The 7,275-nt window shown below is 39.6% G+C and overlaps 1 pseudogene; it reads left to right on the forward strand.

Annotated features, from left to right (window-relative positions):
- Window positions 1–503: 503 nt before the first annotated feature.
- Window positions 504–1,376, forward strand: LOC124245942 (chloride intracellular channel protein 1-like; annotated as a pseudogene).
- Window positions 1,377–7,275: the final 5,899 nt, after the last annotated feature.

Below are 7,275 nucleotides of genomic sequence, written 5' to 3' on the forward strand. Positions count from 1 at the left end.
GCTGAAAAAATATTTGAAGATATGGCTAAGTACTTCTCAAATTTAATAAAAACTATAAGCCCACAGATCCAAGAAGATCAATGAACTCTCAGCACAAAGACCATGAAAACTATGCCAAATATATTATCTCAATTTGCTTAGAAATAATGATAAAGAGAAAATTTTACAAACAGCAAGGGGAAAAAAGGTTGGTTATGTGCAAAGATTAACATCAGATTTCTTGAAGGAAGAAGCCAGAAGACAGTCAAGCAACATCTTTAAATAAGTGAAAGAAAACACTTTCAATCAAGAATTCTATATTCATCAAAATATTTTTTGAAAACAAAAGCAAAATAAAGACTTTGAGGCATACAAAAACTGAAAGAAACCATCGCCAGCAGTTCTGTACTACAAAACATGTTAAAGGACATCCTTCAAGCAGAATGAAAATGATACTACTTGGAAATCTGGATCTAAAGAAAGAAATAAAGAGCCTTGGAAATGGTAACTACATGATTAAATATATCAGACTTTTTTCTTAGTATTTAAACTCTTTAAGGAATAATTGACTGTTGGTCATAACCATGGCTGAAGAACAACCGCAGGTCGAATTGTTCGTGAAGGCTGAAAGTGATGAGGCCAAGACTGGGAACTGCCCCTTCTCCCAGAGACTGTTCGTGGTGCTCTGGCTCAAGGGAGTCACCTTCAATGTCACCAGTGTTGACAACAAGAGGCAGACCAAGACTGTACAGTAGCTGTGCCCAGGAGAACGGCTCCCATTCCTGTTGTATGGCACCGAAGCGCACACGGACACCAACAAGATCGATAAATTGCTGGAGGCAGTGCTGCACCCTCCCGGGTACCCCAAGATGGCAACTCCAAACCCTGAATCCAACACAGCTGGGCTGGACATATTTACCAAATTTTCTGCCTACATCAAGAATTCAAACACAACACTCAATGATAATCTGGAGAAGGGGCTCCTGAAAGGCCTGAAAGTTTTAGGACTTGACATCTTTAGGACTTTAGGACTTTAGGACTTGACATCTCCCCTCCCAGAAGAAGTGGATGAGACCAGTGCTGAGGATGAGGGCATCTCTCAGAGGAAGTTTCTGAATGGCATTGAGCTCACTCTGGCTGACTGCAACCTGTTGCCAAATCTCCACATAGTATGGGTGGTATGTAAGAAGTATTGGGGGTTCTCCATCCTGGAAGTGTTGGGCAAAGTGCATCGGTACTTGAGCAAGTATGAGCAAGTGGCCCCTCCTGAGGCTCCCTCTCCCCCCTCCACTTTCTCCACGAAGGCTCTGAGTGGTTTCCACATGGCTACCCAATGGACACACTCCAAAATAGCCAGTGGGCAGAGAATCCTGGAGCACTTATGCAGGGCTGGCTAGGGGGATGAGGGAAAAGGATGGAGGATCTGGGTGAGATTTTTATTGTGGGATGGGGTGGGTAGGGCAATATTTCAGTAACAAAATACAGAATAGAAAAAAGAAATAATTGACTGTTTAAATAAAAATAATAACAATGTGTTGTGGGGCTTATGACATATGTATAAGTAAAATGTATAGTAATAATAGCATAAAGGCTCAGAGGGGAGAAATGAAAGAATACTAGGGTAAGGTTCATTTACAAGACATGAAGTGGTATAATATAACTTGAAGGTAGATGGTGATGTTAAAGATGTAAACTCTAAACCAGTGGTTCTCAATCAGGGGTGATTTTGACCCCTGGAGGACATTAAGTGATGTCTGGAGACATTTTCAGTTTCCCAAACTGGACAGTAGCAAGTGTTGACAAGGATGTAGAGAAATTGGAATACAGAATACATCACTGGTGGGACTGTGAAATGGTGTAGCTGCTTTGGAAAACAGTCTGGCAATTCCTCAAAAAGTTAAACGTAAAGTTGCCATGTGACCCAAAAGTTTCTCTCTGTCTATATATATAGATTAGATAGATAGACAGACAGACAGACAGGTAGATAGATAGATAGATAGATAGATAGATAGATAGATAGATAGATAGATATCCTCATCCCCACTAGCAGTCATTCTCTATTCCGCCTCCTTCTAGCCCCTGGCAAGCACTGACCTATTTTGTGTCTTTATGGATTTGCCTATTCTAGACATGTAATATAAATGGAGTCACACATGTGGCCTTTTGTACCTGGCTCCTTTTATTTAGCATAATGTTTTGAGGTTCATCCATGCTGTAGCATGGATCAGTATTTCATTCTTTTCATGGCTGAATGATATTCCATTGTATGGATATGCCACACTTTGTTTATCTACTCAGCAGTTGATGGACATCTGGGTTGTTTCCATTTTTGGTTAGTATGAATAATGCTGCTATGAACATTCATGTACATGTTTTTGAGTGGACATATGTTTTCAGTTATCTTTAGTGTATGTCTAGAAGTGGAATTACTGGGTTGTATGGTAAACTCTATTTTTAACCTTCTGAAGAACTACCAACCTGTTTTTCCAAAGTGGCTTCAGCATTTTACATTCTCTCCAGCAGTATATATATGAGGGTTCTAATTTCTCCACATCCTCAACAACATTTGTTACTGTTCTTTTTTGTTTTTCTAAAAAAATTATTATAGGCATTGTAGTGGATGTGAAATGGCATCTCATTGTGGTTTTGATTTGTGTTTCCCTAATGACTAGTGATTTTTAACATCTTTGTATATGCTTATTAGCCATTTGTATATCTCCTTTGGAGAAATGTCTATTTAGGCTCTTTGTGCATTTTTAATTGGGTTATTTGCCCTTTTATTGTTGAGTTGTAAGAGTTCTTTATATATTCTGGATACTAGTACCTTATCAGATATATAATTTACAAATATTTTCTCCCATTCTATGTGTTGTATTTTCACTTTCTTGATAGTGTCCTTTGAAGCACAAAAGCTTTTAATTTTGATGAAGTCAAACTTATCCATTTTTCTTTTGTTATATTTAAGAAATCATTGTTTATTCCAAAGTCACAAAGATTTATGTCCATGTTTTCTTCTTTTTTTGTGTGAGGAAGATTGGCCATGAACTAACATCTGTTGCCAATCTTCCTCTTTTTGCTTGAGGAAGATGGTCCCTGAAATAACATCCATGCCAATCTTCCTCTACTTTGTGTATGGGATGCCACCACAGCATGGCTTGATGAGCGATGTATAGGTCTGCACCTGGGATCTGAACCTGCAAATGCTGGGCTGCCGAAGCAGAGTGTATGAACTTAACCACTACACCACTGGGCCAGCCCCTATGTTTTCCTTTAAGAGTTTTATAGTCTTAGCTCTTACATTTAGATCTTTCATCTATTTGGGGTTAATTTTTGCATATGGTGTGAGGTAGGGGTCCAAATTCTTTCTTTTGTATGTGGATTGTCCCCACTACATTTGTTGAAGAAACTATTCTTTGACCATTGAATGGATATAGCACTGTTTTCAAAAATCAATTGACCATAGGGGCTGGACCCGTGGCCGAGTGGTTAAGTTTGCGCGCTCCGCTGCAGGCGGCCCAGTGTTTCATTAGTTCGAATCCTGGGCGCGGACATGGCACTGCTCATCAGACCACGCTGAGGCAGCGTCCCACATGCCACAACTAGAAGAACCCACAACGAAGAATACACAACTATGTACTGGGGGGCTTTGGGGATAAAAAGGAAAAAATAAAATCTTTAAAAAAAAAAATCAATTGACCATAGATGTATGGGTTTATTTCTGGGCTGTCAATTCTATTCCGTTGATCCATTTGTTTATCCTTATGAGAGTAACCTTATGTTTTAATTACTCTAGCTTTGTAGTAAGTTTTGAAATTGAGATGTATAGGTCTTCCAGGTTTGTTCTTCTTTTTCAAGATTATTTTGGCTTTAGCATCACCTTGTCAATTCCTGAAGAAAAAAGGAAGTTGGAATTTTGAAGGAATTGTATTGAATTTGTAGATCAATTTGGGGAGTATTGCCATTTTAGCAATTTTAATCTTCTAATCCATGAACACAAGTGTCTTTTCTTTCTTTCTTTTTTTTTTTGAGGAAGATTAGCCCTGAGCTAACATCTGCCAATCCTCCTCTTTTTGCTGAGGAAGACTGTCCCTGAGCTAACATCCATGCCGATCCTCCTCTACTTTATATGTGGGACATCTACCACAGCATGGCTTGCCAAGTGGTGCCATGTCCGCACCTGGGATCTGAACCGGTGAACCCTGGGCTGCCAAAGCAGAACATGTGAAATTAACCACTGCGCCACTGGGCCGGCCCCCAGGTGTCTTTTCATTTATTTAGTTCTTTAATTTATTTCAATAATACTATGTGGTTTTCGGTATACAAGTCTTGCATTTCTTTTGCTAATCTTTTCCTAAGTATCTTATTCTTTTTAATGCTATTATAAATGGAATTGTTTTGTTAATTTCATTTTTAAATTGTTTACTACTGGTGTATAGAAAGACAACTGATTTGTGTATACTGATCTTTTATCTCGCAGCCTTGCTGAACTTATTTATTAGCTTTGATAGTCTTTTAGTAGATTCCTTGGGATTTTCTATATACAAGGTATCATCAGCTGGAGGATTGGAGAGGATGGAAAGGATGTCATCCTCATCCTCCTTCTCATTTATGAACAAGGTTTTTCCTGATGGAAGTCAAATACTTTTCTGATTCAAGTTGACTGTTTTATAAAGGTTGTATCATTCTGTTCTGGAAAGAAAATGTTTTATGCAAGCCAGACTTCTAATGCAGAGTTGAATTTTAGAATTTTTTGTAAAGACAAAGCAGAATTAATCAAGGTGGCTTCTTTCTCTTTCTCTCCACCCTCTCCTTCTTCCGAGCAAAAGGTGTCAACAAAATGCTAGGGTAGGGTGAAGGGTGAAAGGGCTGTTCTTTGGTGATCTTAATGTTAAAATTTTGAAAAGATTTTACTCTAAAAGTTCAGATACAACCATAAGTAGGTGTAGGATTTGACTGTTTGACAAAATGTTGTGGACATCTATTCTATCTTCCACTTCACATCCATTCACCCTTCTTTGGTAACATCACTTCAATTTTCCTCAAGAGAACCACCTCTCACTGACTTTCAATTGAGGCAGATTGAGTGGTACTGATATCACCTCAAGCTCTATGAATGAGCATGTGATTCAGGCCTGGCCAATTAGAGAAATTTCTCTCGTCCACAGAGTTTGGTTCAGCGATGGGCACAGAATCCAATTCAAGCCAATGTGAGACTCAGAATTTTTATTTGAACCATCAGGGAAGAGAAGCTATCTTTTCAAGTGAACATTAGCCTTTAAAGATGTAGGCCTGGCAATGCTGGCAGCCATCTTGCTTGTCTTGATTTGTGGAGCCTGAGAATGAAGCCAACATGATGGAGAACAGAATAGAGAGATGGGTTCCTAATGACATCTTTGAGTTCCTGGACCTGGCTATGCCTGAAGCCAAAGTACACCTGGATTTTTCAGTTACACGATTCGGTAAATTCCCTTTTATCTGTAAGTGAATTTGAGGGTTTTAAATTCATTTGTTTGTTTTGTCACTTCAAGCAAAAGAGTTCTGAATGATATACCAAAGGATACCAAATTTGGAACATATGAAGGAGGAAATTTGAAAAGGGAATGAATATTAAAGAATAGAGAAAGAGTTTCTATAATGGGAAAGCCTAATGCCTGTGATCCCATAGACCCAGAGCAGAGTATGTGTGCATCAAGATAAAACAGTCCCAATTACTGGAGTTGGTTCAGTAGATGGTTCCAGCATTGTACCATGTTCCAAGGGGTCTGCTCACAGAACCTCCACTTGGCAGCTGTGTTAGATATTTCCTATTTGCCCCTCCAAATGTACTCTTCGCTGTTCTACACCCTGCTTTCTTCTTTGGGAGGCTGACCCATATGGACCACAACAATGGGCTTCCTTGCCCTCTGGCTTTTGATTGGGTTTGGCCAATGGAAATTACCAGCAGGAGATCAGAGGGAGGGAGAAAAATTGAGTCGAGGTATTTATTCTCCTGTTTCCCTTCCTCACCATGGGCTAGCTTAGTCCTTCAACAAGGTCACCACTCCTCTCAAGGTAGCCAACTGTACACAACTCAGTCCTTCCAGGTTCTGATAACCACTTCCTACCCCTGTCCCTTAGGGTCTAGGGATGGTAATAGTTCAGTTTCTAGTAGCCTGGGTTATGGTGCTATTCTTTATTGTTCCCCCTACGTCTAAACGTTATAAGTAATATCTTTGTAAATAAACCTCCCTTCCAATTATTCTGTTTTGTCAAGTGCGCTATATATTTCTCGTTGACAAGTATGCTATCTATTTCTCATTGACTGATGCTATGGCCGTACAAGAACCTGCAAGGAAGTAAATCCTGGAGAGTAAACCGCCAGACTGAGAGACTATCACATCCTTCTTAAACCTTTTGGATCTTCCTATCAGGTTTTCTTCCCTCCTAGCCTGCAACGGAAGAACTTTGTGAAGTAGGCAGGGCTATTTAGGCTTTCAATTCCTTTTTCCTTGCCCTTTGCCTCCATCCCTCCTATCTCCCCCAACACACACACAAATGAACACCCAAACCTCTAACTACTGCCTGGATAAAATCACAGTGTAAATCATACTTCTGTATGATTTGGTTAAATTATATTATCATGTTCAAGTATTTTAAGAGAAAATCAGTAACGAAAATGACTCTAATGAAGAACCTAGATGGGGAGAAATATATTGGGATCACGGACCTCCCACCAATCAAACCATATCAGCCTTGTAGTCTTGGGCCAGGGCAGCTTCCAAGGAAAGAAGGGATTCCTGCTGTAGGCTAGCCTCTGAGTCAAATAAGAGAGTGGAAATATTTCTGTCTTACTTGCAATTACCACTAGAGATTTTCTCTGGAAGACAGTTTGTGGCTAAATTTGCCCTAAAGTCACTTAGCCAGGCTTTCACTAAGCAATCACAGAGTTTGTCTTTGGATTTTGGTTCCTTCTCCTCCCCTCAAAGTTTCTCTTAGTGTTCTTCTCCAACACAAACAAACAAAACCATCTATACCAGGACTCAACCTTGATGAAGAAAGGAAGTTTGCTCTGACAAAGTAGTCTTCTGAGAAACCAGAGCATGGATACTGCAAAGTAAAAATGCTCAGAAATGAAACAACTTTTAGTTTTATCTTCCTGTGGCTGAACCCCAAGAATAAAAAAAAAAAAAGGTGGAGAGGGGAGAAAAAACGTCTTACGCTAATGGGCTGTCAATTGTCAAATTTTCTGCCCACGTGGCTGCCCAATATTCCTGAGGGAAAATCAGTGGTACAGTCTAGAAAGAGGAAATCATACAC

The sequence above is a fragment of the Equus quagga genome, chromosome 10 (genome assembly GCF_021613505.1).
Source record: "Equus quagga isolate Etosha38 chromosome 10, UCLA_HA_Equagga_1.0, whole genome shotgun sequence".
Taxonomy (NCBI): domain Eukaryota; kingdom Metazoa; phylum Chordata; class Mammalia; order Perissodactyla; family Equidae; genus Equus; species Equus quagga.